Consider the following 13,883-nt stretch of genomic DNA (forward strand, 5'->3'; position numbering starts at 1 on the left):
TTTTTGTTAATTTTTATTGGAGTATAGTTGTTTTACAATGTTGTGCTAGTTTCAGGTGTACACCAAAGTGAATCAGTTATACATATACATAGATCCATTCTTTTTTTAGATTCTTTTCTCATATAGGCCATTCCAGAATATTGAGTAGATTTCCCTGTGCTATACAGTAGGTCCTTATTAGTTATCTATTTTATATATGGTAGTGTGGACAAAGACTTTTTTTTTTTTTTGCGGTACGCGGGCCTCTCACTGTCGCGGCCTCTCCCGTTGCGGAGCACGGGCTCCAGACGCACAGGCTCAGCGGCCATGGCTCACGGACCCAGCCGCTCCGCGGCATGTGGGATCTTCCCAGACCGAGGCACAAACCCGTGTCCCCTGCATCGGCAGGCGGACTCTCAACCACTGCGCCACCAGGGAAGCCCTGGACAAAGACTTTAAATCAGCTATTTTAAATATATTCAAAGAACTACAGGAAACCATGTCAAAAGAAGTGAAGGAAAGCCTGAGAATAATGTTTCACCAAACAGAGAATATAAAGAGTTAGAAATGATAAAATAAGACAGGTAAAAAGAACCAAGTAGAGATTCTGAAATTGAGACGTACAATTACTGAAATGGAAAAATCACTAGAGGGGCTCAACAGTAGATTTGAGCTTGGCAGAAGAAAGAATCAGTTAATGTGAAGATAGATCAACTGCAATTATCTGGAATGAGGAACAGAAAGAAAACAGAATGAGGAAAAAGCAGCAGAGCCTTAGAGACCATCAAGGACACACCCCATCAAGGACACCAAAATACATTTAATGGGAATCCCAGAAGGAGAGGAAAGGGGAGTGAGAATGGGGAAAAAAGAATATTTGAAAACATAATGTCAAATGCCCAAATTTGATGAAAAAACAGTAATCTACACAACACAGAAACTCAACAGACTCAAAGAGATAAACGCAAAGTAGGATAAACTCAGAGAGATCCACACATAGATACATCATAATCAAAATGGTGAAAGACAAAGAGAAAATCTTGAAAGCAGCAAGAGAGAAGAGTGACTCATCGCATACACGTGGTCCTTAATAAGCTTAACAGATAATTTTTCATTCAGAAACTATAGAGGACAGAAGGCAATGGGATGCCATGCTCAAAGTGCCGAAAGAAAAAGACTGTCAACTAAGAATTCTATACCTAGCAAAGCTGAAAGCGCAAGGTGGCATTTCACAGGGCTCTGAGGAGCTCCGGTTCTTTATGTCTCAGCTGAGAAAGAATTCAGTAAGAGGCAAAGTGACAGATAAGAAGTGATTTATTAGAATAGGATGCTTGTGAGGCTTACAAGCAGGCAGGCAAACAAGCTTTGCACTGTCCCGAGTACTTAGTGGGTTACATTTTTAAAATCAAAGGAAAAGAGGGGAGTGGGAGAAGACCACCTTCTTCCTTGTTCTTCAAGTCTCCCATCATTAACTCTTCCTACGTGTCAGGCAGGGGAGTTTTTGACCCTATATGGCTCATCTGGGACTGTCATGGTGCTATGGAAAAATTATTTCACGTCTCAGTGTAATGAGGGTCTTTCACTTTCACGTGTCACATTTCCCTAAATTATTGTTTTGTGTGTGTGCAGAGAGAATTTCCTAGGGGTCATTAACTTGTTGATATCACTGGGCAGGTTGTAGGTCTTATTTTTCCACTATTGTTTTACTATCTTGAGGCATGAGTCGTGCCTTCATTGCGTGGCTTTGTTGCTAAGCAGTTAGCTTGGTTTTATTGTTAGGCAAGCCTGTCTGGCTTTGATGCTAAGCAACTTGCTCTGCTTCATGAGTCAAGCAAGCCCACATTGTTTCAGGATTTTCCTATTGCTTTTTTTTTTTTTTTTAATCTATTGGGTGCACAACATGCATGATCTTAGTTCCCTGACCAGGGATCGAACCCACACCCCCTGCACTGGCAGTGCAGAGTCTTAAACACTAGGCCACCAGGGAAGTCCCCTCCCATTGCTTTCTTGAGTGATCATTAACTTACTGTGGTCTCCCAAAGCCCCCTGAAGTTCCCTCTCTATCTACAATCCCCCAGTGGGATTTCTGGACTAACTATTTGATTACCCTACTCTATCCCTATCAAAACTGTCCTTCAAAAATGAAGCGGATAGGGCTTCCCTGGTGGCACAGTGGTTAAGAATCTGCCTGCCAATGCAGGGGACGTGGGTTCGAGCCCTGGCCTGGGAAGATTCCCACATGCTGTGGAACAACTAAGCCCGTGTGTCACAACTACTGAGCCTGAGCTCTAGAGGCTGCAAGCCACAACTACTGAACCCACTTGCCACAACTACTGCAGCCTGTGCGCCTAGAGCCCGTGCTCCGCAACAAGAGAAGCCACGGCAATGAGAAGCCCACGCACCACAACGAAGAGTACCCCCACTCACCGCAACTAGAGAAAGCCTGTGCGCAGCAACGAAGCCCCAACCCAGCCAAAAATAAATTAAGTAATTAAAAAAAAAATGAAGCAGATACTTGTATGCCAATGTTCATTGCAGCATTATTCACAATAGCCAAAAGATGGAAACAACCCAAATGTCCATCAATAAGGAAAATGTGATATATACATACCATGGAATATTACTTAGCCCTAAAAAGGTCTGAAGTATGGACACATGCTACTGCACAGATGAACCTTGAAATCATACTAAGTGAATGAGCCAGCTACAAAGGGACAAATATTATAGGATTCCAATTATATGAGGTACCCAGAGACGTCATATTCACAGAGTGGAAAGTAGATGAAAGGTTCCTAGATGCAGGGGGGAGGGGCTAATAGAAAGTTACTGCTTAATGTTTACGTAAAGCAGTCCTTCAGGCTGAAGTCAAAGGGCACCGGAGAGTAACTCAAATCCACCTGAAGAAATAAAGAGCACAAATAAAGGCAATTACATAGGTGAATATAGAAGAGAGCAGAAATGTATTTTTTGGTTTGTAAGCTTTTCTCTTTTGTCTAATTTAAGAAACAGTTGCATAAAGCAATTATTATAAGACTGTGTTGATGAGTTTATAATACATGAAGATATAATTTGTGTGACCACAGGAGAACAAAGAAGGGGAGGGAACAGAAATGTATAGGCATTCTGGGCACACAGGTTGGAAATCTCAGCCCATCCCAAAGCTCGGTTTCGGCCCTGGCTCCCTAGTCAATCATCTGACCTTTATTGATCTCCTCTGGGGGAATCTAGTGGTGGCCAAGGCAGACCCAGTCGTCCCTGCCTTTGCAGGCCCCCCCGGAAGGGATGAGAAGGAATGGTTCGGCATCTGTTCACAGGGGAGGGGCTGAATTCTGCTTGTGAGTTTTAGAAGAATTTTGTCAGGCTTTGGCATTAGGGAGAGAGTTCTAGGTATCAGGCTATCTTTCACATTTTCTGCACTGTACTTTCCCCCTTGTTTCTGTTTTCCCTCCCCTACTTTTGCTCTTCAAATTCTTTCTTCACCATGCAAAGCATTTTCTCTCACCTTCTTGACCTGGGAGCTAGGGGTGGGGGTGGGCTGGTAGGGCAGGGAAGTTGTAAAAGGGTAGGATGGGAAGGGGGGGGCACCAGAATCAGAGAATGCAGAGCCCTCAACTTCTACTCCCAAGCCAACTCTCCTTCGTGCCCCTGTCCAGACACACATGGAGGTCTCCCTGCAAAAACTCAGTAGTATAAACTGTTCTCTCTCTCTTTGTTCATGTAATTGTGTGTGTAACAGGATGTTAAATTGCAACTTCCTACTCGGTCATCAAGATAAAATAGATAAGACATTCCAGGCCAAGATGTAAATGTTCAGAGGAAATTAGCAAAAACCCTTTATAAGACCTGAAAAGGTCTTCCCAGCTTTGAGGATCTAATGATGTCGTTATTGGAGGTTAAATAAATTTGTGAGGAGAACTTCTTTGGAGAGAATAGGACTGAGTTTCCTCTCCCTCAGCCCTGCCCCACCCAGGGGGAGAGCAATCTAAAAGCCTGGAGAAAAAGAGCATCGGAGAAGAGGCTGAGAGAGAAGCCTTGCCTTCCAGGTTGTCAGAAGAATGAGCAAAATGTGAGGATTTCCCCTAGATGAGATGTGGGCCCCTCAGGAGAGCTGACCTGATCATGCCCCAGAGGACATCTAAGGAATGATGTCATGTTAACAGAGATTCCATGTTGTTTATGTCCAGGTTGTGGGGAGGGAAGAATAAAAACACAAGCTGAGAGTCACCAGCAGGAGGTAAATATGTTGCCCAAATCAAAAAGGTAACAGGAAATGTTCTCAAGGGTCTCTAGAATCTATGAAAGCACCCCGAGAGGGATCAGCTTTACACACAGGTCAGGACAAAACCATCCTGTGTAGCAGCATCAGGCAGGTAAGGACTCTCCCGCTCCCCTACATCTCCTCCCTTCCTTCTTCCTGGCCTTTCCACCCCTGTCCCATGGCAGGGGTTAGAAACCACCTGAGCAAGATAGAGGAGGCTTTAAGGTGGGAAAAGAGAATGAAGGATCCATCCACAGTCTAGTCGGGGAAGGGCCCATCTGTAACTTTTCATAAAGTTGGAAGCTTCGGCTATTCTCCATACTGGACATTCTAACTTCTGGACTAAGACTGTGTTTACAAACCTAAAATGAATATAGAGTTTTGTTTGTTTGCTTGCTTAATCTGGTGTATTTGTCGGGGTTCTCCAGGGAAACAAAATCTTTTTCTCTCTCTCTCTCTCTCTCTCTCTGCCTACCTATCAATCAATCTATCTATCTACAGAGAGAGAGAGAGAGAAATTTATTATAAGGAATTAGAGTCCAAGGCTGTCTGCTGGAGAATTCTCTCTCTCTCTCTCTCTTTTTTTGGGGGGGATTCTCTTTTGCTCAGGGAAGGCTTGCCTTTTTGTTCTATTCAGGTCTTCAGCTGATTGGGTGAGGCCCACTCACATTCTGGAGAGCAATCTGTTTCCTCAGAGTCCACTGATTTTAATGCTAATCTCATCCAAATGTTAATCTCATCTGGGTGTCTCACAGAAGCACCCAGAATAGTGTTTGACCAAACATCTGAGCACCCAGTGGCTCAGCCAAATTGACACATAAAGTGAACCATCGCACCTGGGAATGATCAGAAAAACTCGGGGAGGGTCCAAATTTTCAGTCAGGGACAGGGGTAGAGCTTCCTCCACTGAGTGCCTTTTAAAAAGCTAATGGGAAGCAAAATAAATATTTGTGATTCTACCCTGTGAGCAGATTGCTCAGTCGTTACAGCTGTTACCTGTATTTTGTCAGGGAGTGGAGGGGAAAAGCTGTTCTTAATAGGGGCCCATTTCTTTGGTGGCACTAGAGTTACCCTTTGGGCAAAGATCGCTCTTTCAGTTGGAAAAGCATTTCCAAGGGCTCTTTTATTATCTAAGATAAAGTGAGAGCCCTCTTCTAGAAGGAGGGAACCTTGGCCCCAGAGTTCTGCCAGAGCAAGGAGGCGGCAACTTTGAAGAGACTGTGGGTTTTTTTTCTTGGTTTACTGCTCCGGCTGGGGCCTGGCCTGGGAAGTGAGGATTCCTAGACTCTGGGAAGAGAACAAGGGGTTCTGGTGGCGTGGCTTCTCACTAAAATCGGAGGCAAAGGGCTGAGGAGAGAAGCAGCCTGCAGGGTCCCCCAGGGCAGGGCTCTCCAGGGCAGGAGCTGGCCAGGGCAGTTATCTACTGACTGGGTTTCAGCTTTCCTTTCACTCCCTCGGGCTTTCAGCAAGATTGTGTAAGGACTCCAGGCTGGACTCGCGTTCCTCAGAGGCATTTGGAGGGGAGCAGCGTGGGAAGGTCCCAGAACAACCTGCCGGGCAGCCCAGAGCAGCAGGTCAGAGGCAGCTGATGGACGGGCTGAACAAGCAATTCATCTGTTAACGATGACTCTGGGACCACAGGCTCCCACTGCGAGTGGGTGACCCTAGGGGTCATGGTGGGGGGCTGGAGGGTTCTCGGGGCTACTTCAGAGGTGGGGCACCTGGTGTCCTGCAGCCTGGAGCGAAGCAGACTTTGGAGGAGTGGTGTAGCGTGGATGTTCACAGGGTTCCCTGCGGCCGGACTGCCCGGCTGTGAGTCCCGACTTCGCAGGTTAGTCCATCTTCCTCTGATTTCAATTTGCTCGTCTGTCAAAGTGAGGTTGCGTGAGGATTACATGAGTGGGTAGTGGGAAGTGCGGAGTGTAAAGCCTGGGATATGTATGTGTTGGTGAAGTCAGTAAATGGTGCTGAGTGAGGTCGAGATCGGGGTGCGTGCCCAGGTTACAGAGGCTCCTGTAAGTCACACTGGAGACCCATGCAAGGCCCTAAGCAAAGGAGAGTGAAGGCAGGTGCATGAGTTTTGAGGGCAGACGGGAGGACATTCCTGGTCTCCAGTGAGGTATCTGCAGGAGTGAGGTGCTCTCCCCATGCCCCTGAGGCCCCTCTTGTGTCCCAGCCTTGCTCGTACTCCTGAGAGTAGAGGGAGACAAAAATAAAAGGCTGTTTAGCTTTTTCTCAAACTCTTTCCTTGCCTTTGGTGGCATTGTCAGGTCAGGCAGAGGTCATTCCATTTTTGTTTTTCTCTAATATGCTTCCAGCCCAGTGACAGGGGCACAGAGGCCTAAAAATACTGTGAGCCGCCAGGTTGGACCACATCAGCCTCCGGCCGCCAGGCTGCCCGGCCTCTGCTTGGTGTTCCGTGTGGGCTTAACTCACTGGCGTCTCGGGGGCACCCACTCCCCACTGAGTGGGGAGTGGGATTAGGAGGGACAGAGCCTGAGATCTGGGGCTCAGGGGTGGGGGGTCTCCTTAAGAGGGGCTGAGGCCCAGTCGATGGCCTCAGGATCCAGGGATAGACAGTGTCTCCAAGGTCATCTTGGCCAGCCTTCCCCTTTGTAGAGTTGGAAACGATGAGTCCCCAAAAGGGGAGGCTTTGTGGCTTTCTGAGCTGCCTGCGCTGCCTTCCCCACCCACCCCCCTGCCTTTTCCCAACTTTATTCAAAGCTGTCATCTCCCACAAAAGCTTCTAAGGATCCTGAGGAGAAACGTCCCCGTCCCCGGGCTGGGCTGCACTGCGAGTTCAAAGTCCTGGCTCCAGTCTCCCAGGAGAGGTGGGCCCTCACTTGTCACCTGCTTCTGGGCCTCAGTTCCTTCAGGTGTAGGAGTGAGGGGTGAGGCCCTGTGGGATTCTGCTAAGATGTGAGGGAAGTTGGCAGGAAAGCTGGGGTGTGGGGGGGTCCCTGGGAACCATTCCCTCTTCACCTGAAGCCCTTCTTCTTTCACCTCTTTTCTGTCCTAGGAATCATAAGGTTTCATGTGAAAAAGGGTTCTGCTACTAAAATAGAGAGGTTTCAAGGGTGTGATGGTTCTTTCTGGCTCCCGTGGTCTGTGGTTAGCTTCAGCTGCTGTCACACCCAAGTTACACCCCTCAATCCATCTGCCCTAAACACCTTGCAGCTCCCCCAGCCTGTCTCATCCCAGGCTTTTGCACATAATCCCCGCTATCCTCTACCTCCTCACCTATCATCAGGGAATACCTGAGTTTAAATTCCAGTTCTGCCACTTCCCAGCTGTGTGACCCTGAGCAAGTGACCTAACCTCTCTGTGCTTCAGTTTCTGCATCTCTAAAATACTGATACTATTTTTCAGTGTTAGAAAGGAATGAACTGTCAAGCCTTGAAAAGACACGGAGGAACCTTAAATGCTTATTACTGAGTGAAAGAAGCCAACCTGAAAAGGCTATACATTGTATGATTCCAACCATATGACGTTCTGAAAAAGGCAAAACCAAACCATGGAGACAGTAAAAGGACCAGTGGTTGCTGGGGGTGAGGGGGAGGAGAGACTGAATCTGCAGGGCACAGAGAATCTTTAGGGTAGCGAAAATACTTTATATTACACTATGATAGTGGATACACGTTATTATACATTTGTCAAAACGCATAGATTGTACAACCCCGAGAGTGAACCCTAACATGAACTATGGACTTTGGGTGATAATGATGTGTCAATACAGGTTTATTGGTTGTAACAAATGTACCACTCTGGTGGGGGATGTTGATACAGTGGAGGTTGGGGGGTGGGCAGAGAATATGTGGGAAATCTCTGTGTCAAAAAATAAAATCTATTTTAAAAAATACCTTAGCACAGTGACACATAGTGAGTATTCAAAAAGTGCTAGCTATTATGATTATTCCCATTATTTCATATGTCCTACCCTGCACTGACATGTAATGATTTTATGATAGTAAATGGGCAAGCACAGTAAGAAAAAAAACTGTAAAAATATGCCTGGTTCCTATTTTAAATCCCCAAGTGTAAACTGACAGAGAAGGGGACACTGGAAAACATAGACAGTGAGCACTTATTGAGTACCTACTAGGTGCCAAACAGCTTTATTTGTTTACTCATATCACCCTCACAGCATCTGCTGATGTAGCTTCTGAGAGGCAGTAGAATCCCTCTGCAGTTGGGCTGCATGATTTTGAATACTGACCCTGTCACTTACAAGATGTGTGACCTTGGGTCTCAGTTTTCTCTCTCTCTCTTTTTTTTTTTGACCATGTCGCATGGCTTACAGGATCTTAGTTCCCTGACCAAGGATAGAACCCCGCCGGGGCCCTGGCAGTGAAAGTGCCAAGTCCTAACCACTGGACCACGAGGGAATTCCCAGTTTTCTCATTTGTTTAAAATAAAAATAAATGGTTTTCATACCAATCTTATAGGGATGTTGCATGGATTAAATAAAGCACATAAGACAGGGACAGGCACATAGCAAGCATTTTGTGCTTTTTCTTACTGTGCTTGCCCATTTACTATCATAGAATCATTACATGTCAGTGCAGGGTAGGACATATGAAATAATGGGAATAATCATAATAGCTAGCACTTTTTGAATACTTACTATGTGTCACTGTGCTAATGTATTTTTTTAAATAGATTTTATTTTTTGACACAGAGATTTCCCACATATTCCCTGCCCACTCCCAATCTCCACTGTATCAACATCCCCCACCAGAGTGATACATTTGTTACAACCAATAAACCTGTATTGACACATCTTTATCACCCAAAGTCCACAGTTCATGTTAGGGTTCACTCTCGGGGTTGTACAATCTATGCGTTTTGACAAATGTATAATAACGTGTATCCACTATCATAGTGTAATATAAAGTATTTTTGCTACCCTAAAGATTCTCTGTGCCCTGCAGATTCAGTCTCTCCTCCCCCTCACCCCCAGCAATCACTGGTCCTTTTACTGTCTCCATGGTTTTGCCTTTTTCAGAACGTCATATGGTTGGAATCATACAATGTATAATAGCCTTTTCAGGTTGGCTTCTTTCACTTAGTAATAAGCATTTAAGGTTCCTCCATGTCTTTTCAAGGCTTGACAGTTCATTCCTTTCTAACACTGAAAAATATTCCATTGTCTTGATGTACTACAGTTTATTTACCCATTCACTTACTGAAGGACATCTTTTTGTGTGTGTGTGCTAGGCGGGCCTCTCACCTCTGTGGCCTCTCCTGCTGCGGAGCACAGGCTCCGGACGCGCAGGCCCAGCGGCCATGAGTCACGGGCCCAGCCGCTCCGCGGCATGTGGGATCTTCCCGGACCGGGGCACGAACCCGCGTCCCCCGCATCGGTAGGCGGACTCCCAACCACTGCGCCACCAGGGAAGCCCTGAAGGACATCTTAGTCGCTTCCAAGGTTTGGCAGTTAAGAGTAAAGCTGCTATAAATATCTGTATGCACTTTGTTTCATGAACATAAATTTTCAACTCCTTTGGGTAAATACCAAGGAGCACAATTATTGGATTGTATGGTAAGTGTATGTTTTGTAAGTTTTGTAAGAAACCACCCAACTTCTTCCAAAGTGGCTGTATCATTTTGCATGCCCACCAGCAATAAAAAGGGAGCTCGTGGGCTTCCCCGGTGGCGCAGTGGTTGAGAGTCCGCCTGCCGATGCAGGGGACACGGATTCGTGCCCCAGTCCGGGAAGATCCCACGTGCCGCGGAGCGGCTGGGCCCGTGAGCCACGGCGGCTGAGCCTGTGCGTCCGGAGCCTGTGCTCCGCAACGGGAGAGGCCACAACAGTGAGAGGCCCAAGTACCGGGAGAAAAAAAAAAAAAAAAAAAAAAAAGGGAGCTCTTGCTGCTCCACATCCTCAAGAGTATTTAGTGCTGTCAGTGTTCCAGATTCTGGCCATTCTAATAGGTGTGTAGTGGTATCTCATTGTTTTAATTTGCATTTCCCTAATGACAGATGATGTGGAACATCTTTTCATATGCTTATTTGCCACCTGTATATTTTCTCTGATGAGGTGTCTGGATCTTTTGCTCATTTTTTAATCAGTTGTTCATTTTCTTATTGTTGAGTTGTAAGCGTTCTTTGTATATTTTGGATATGTCTTTTGCAAATATTTTCTCCCAGTCTGTGGCTTGTTTTCTCTTCCCTGAATGTGTCTTTCACAGATTAGAAGTTTTTAATTTTAATGAAGTTCCGTTTATCAATTACTTCTTTCATGGTGCTGTGGTCTGAAGGTTTGTGTCCCCTCAAAATTTATATGTTGAAACCCTAACCCCTAAAGATGATGATATTAGGAGGCGGGGCCTGTAACAGGTTTTTAAATCCGTCACGAATGGGATTAGTACCTCATAAAAGAGGCTCCAGGGAGATTTCTCAGCCCCTTCTACCACGTGAGGATACAAGATGTCTGAAACCCAGGAGAGTTCTCACCTAACAATGCCAACACTACAATACAACCTTGGACTTCCAGCTTCCAGATCTGGGAGAAATAAATTTCTGCTGTTTACAAGCTAACCAGTCTGTGGTACATTGTTACAGCAGGCTGAATGGACTAAGACATATAGGTCATGCTTTTGTGTTGTATCTAAAAAGTTATCACCATACCCAGGGTTGTGTAGATTTTCTCCTATGTTATCTTCTAGGAGTTTCAAGTTTTGTGTTTTATACTTAGGCCTATGATACATTTTGAGTTCATTTCTGTGAAGGGTATAAAGTCTGTATTTAGATTCATTTTTTGCATATGAATGTCCAGTTATCCCAGAACCATTTGTTGAAAAGATTGCTTTTCTCCATTGCATTGAATTTGCTCCTTTGTCAAAGAAAAGTTGATTATATTTATATGGATCTATTTCTGGGTGCTGTATCCTGTTCCATTCATCTATTTGTCCACTCTTTCACCAATATCACTCTGTCTTAATTACTGTAGCTTTATAGTGAGGCTTAAAGTCAGATAGTGTCAGTTCTCTAAGCTCTTCTTCAATATTGTGTTGACTATTCTGGGTCTTTGTCTCTCTGGATAAACTTTTTAAAAAATTATTTATTTATTTATTTTTGGCTGCATTGGGTCTTCGTTGCTGCGCGTGGGCTTTCTCTAGTTGCATCGAGCAGGGGCTACTCTTAGTTGCAGTGTGCGGGCCTCTCATTGCTGTGGCTTCTCTTGCTGCAGAGCCTGGGCTCTAGGCACGCGGGCTTCAGTAGCTGTGGCACACAGGCTCAGTAGTTGTGACTTGCGGGCTCTAGAGCGCAGGCTCAGTAGTTGTGGTGCACGGGCTTAGTTGCTCCGCAGCACGTGGGATCTTCCTGGACCAGGGATTGAACCCGTGTCCCCTGCATTGGCAGGAGGACTCTTAACTACTACACCACCAGGGAGGTCCCTTTCTGTGCTTTAATGTGAATACTTTCTGCTGCATGTCTTTTAGTTCACTACTCCTCTGTTCTTCTGTTTCTAATCTGCTATAAATCCCATCAAATGAATTCTTCTTTAACAACAATTTCATTAGGGTATACTATATGTGCAATAACCACTGTGCCACCAGGGAGGTCCCACTACTCTCTTTTGAGAAACAGCCTTTGGCTTGCTACAGAGCCTTAAAAGAGACTGAACTCTTAACCATGAGCCATCAGGTTACCATGTGACTGGAGCTGCCCATCACGAATGAGCTGGGTGTTGTCTGATCCACAGGCTATAAAGTTGTACATGCCCAGCAGCGCTCCATTTTCAGTGAAGTGGCATGTATGAGACTGGGCTTGAATGAGCACACGTAAGGAAGGCACAAGTAAGTTGTGTGCAGAAGTGGCCCACATGCCCACGCCCACTGCTTCTGCTGCACTGTCTTCTCTCTCTCAGCCCACACCTACAGTCTCATGGGGCATCCTCTATGACCAGCTGACTGGGGAAGAGAAAATTCAATCGTGGTTTACAGCCTGGTTTACACAGGTCCCGTACAATATGCAGGCTCAGTGAAAACAGACTGCTGTAGCTCTGCAGCCCCTTTCTGGGATACCCTGGAAGAATAACAGTGAAGGAAAAGCCTACCTTTTGGCAAAACCTCAAGCAGTGCACCTGGTTGCTCATTTTGCCTGGAAGGAGAAATGGCCAGAAGCTCTGCTCGTCTAGAGGTCTCAGTTCCAAAGGGAAAATGTTTCCATCAGGAGACACAAAAATGTTTCTGTTAAATTGGAAGTTGAGGTGGTCATCTGGTCTTTTGGGGAACCTCATGCTTCTCAGTCAACAGGCAAAGATTTGATTGCTGCTGCACAACGGAGATGTATTAATAATATAGTTAACCTTATAGGACAGTATTAAGTTACAGGATGTCAAAAGCAGAAAGGGAACATCACCCAAGAAGTTTGCATCCTCTTTTTTTAAAAAAAAATTATTTTATTTATTTACTTTTGGCTGTGTTGGGTCTTCGTTGCTGTGTGCAGGCTTTCTCTAGTTGCAGCAAGAGCAGATGCTACTCTTCCTTGCGTTGTGCGGGCTTCTCATTGCGGTGGCATCTCTTGCTGCAGAGCACGGGCTCTAGCTGCGCAGGCTTCAGTAGTTGTGGCACGAGAGCTCAGTAGTTGTGGCTCGTGGGCTCTAGAGCACAGGCTCAGTAGCTGTGCCACACGGGCTTAGTTGCTCCATGGCGCGTGGGATCTTCCCAGACCAGGGCTCGAACCTGTGTCCCATGCATTGGCAGGCGGAGTTTTAAGCACTGCACCACCAGGGAAGCGTTGCATCCTCTTTTGTGGAAAGTGTTATATGTGTTTTGGTTGTATGCAGGTTAGTTGTGTCATGTTAGGTGGAAGTATGACTTTGTTATTATCTTTATTTGGAGCTTAAGTATAGTTAAGGATATGTGTAGGAATGTGGTTGCTGGGTCATCAGTCTTTTTAATTCTAGCTACTGTAATGAGGGTGTAAAGGCATCTCCTTGTGGTTTTAGTTTGCAAATCCCTGGATGACAAAAGATACTGAACATCTTTTTGTTGCTTACTGGTCACTTAAAGAAAATATTTATTTATTTAGGCTGTGCCGGGTCTTAGTTGCAGCATGCGGGATTCTTCATTGAGGCACGTGGGCTTCTTAGCTGTGGCATGTGGACTCTTACTTGCGGCATGCATGGGGGATCTAGTTCCCCGACCAGGATCAAACCCAGGTCCCCTGCATTGGGAGCTCAAAGTCTTACCCACTGGACCACCAGGGAGGTCCCTTATTGGCCATTTTTATATCTTCTTCAGTGAAGTGTTTATTAAAATCTTTTGCCCATTGTTTTTTGCGTTGTCTTATTATTCATTTATAAGAGTTCTTTATATATTCTGGATTCAAGTCTTTTGTCAAATATATTGTACTCCAAATCCCCCCTGCCATCTATGGCTTGCCTTTTCATTTTCTTTACGATGTCTTTAAAAGAACAAAGGTTTAAAATTTTGATTAAGTTCAACTTATGAATAATTTCTTTTATGGTTCATGCTTTTTGTGTCCTAAGAAATCTTTGCGTATCTCAAAATCACAAAGACTTTTTTCTCTATGTTTTTTTCTAGAAATTTCCCCACCAACCTCAAATCTAACAGTCAACCTTGCCACCTCCTTGGCGTCAATCTTCATCAATCTATCAAGTCTTGTCCATTATACT

The sequence above is a fragment of the Kogia breviceps genome, chromosome 10 (genome assembly GCF_026419965.1).
Source record: "Kogia breviceps isolate mKogBre1 chromosome 10, mKogBre1 haplotype 1, whole genome shotgun sequence".
NCBI lineage: Eukaryota > Metazoa > Chordata > Mammalia > Artiodactyla > Physeteridae > Kogia > Kogia breviceps.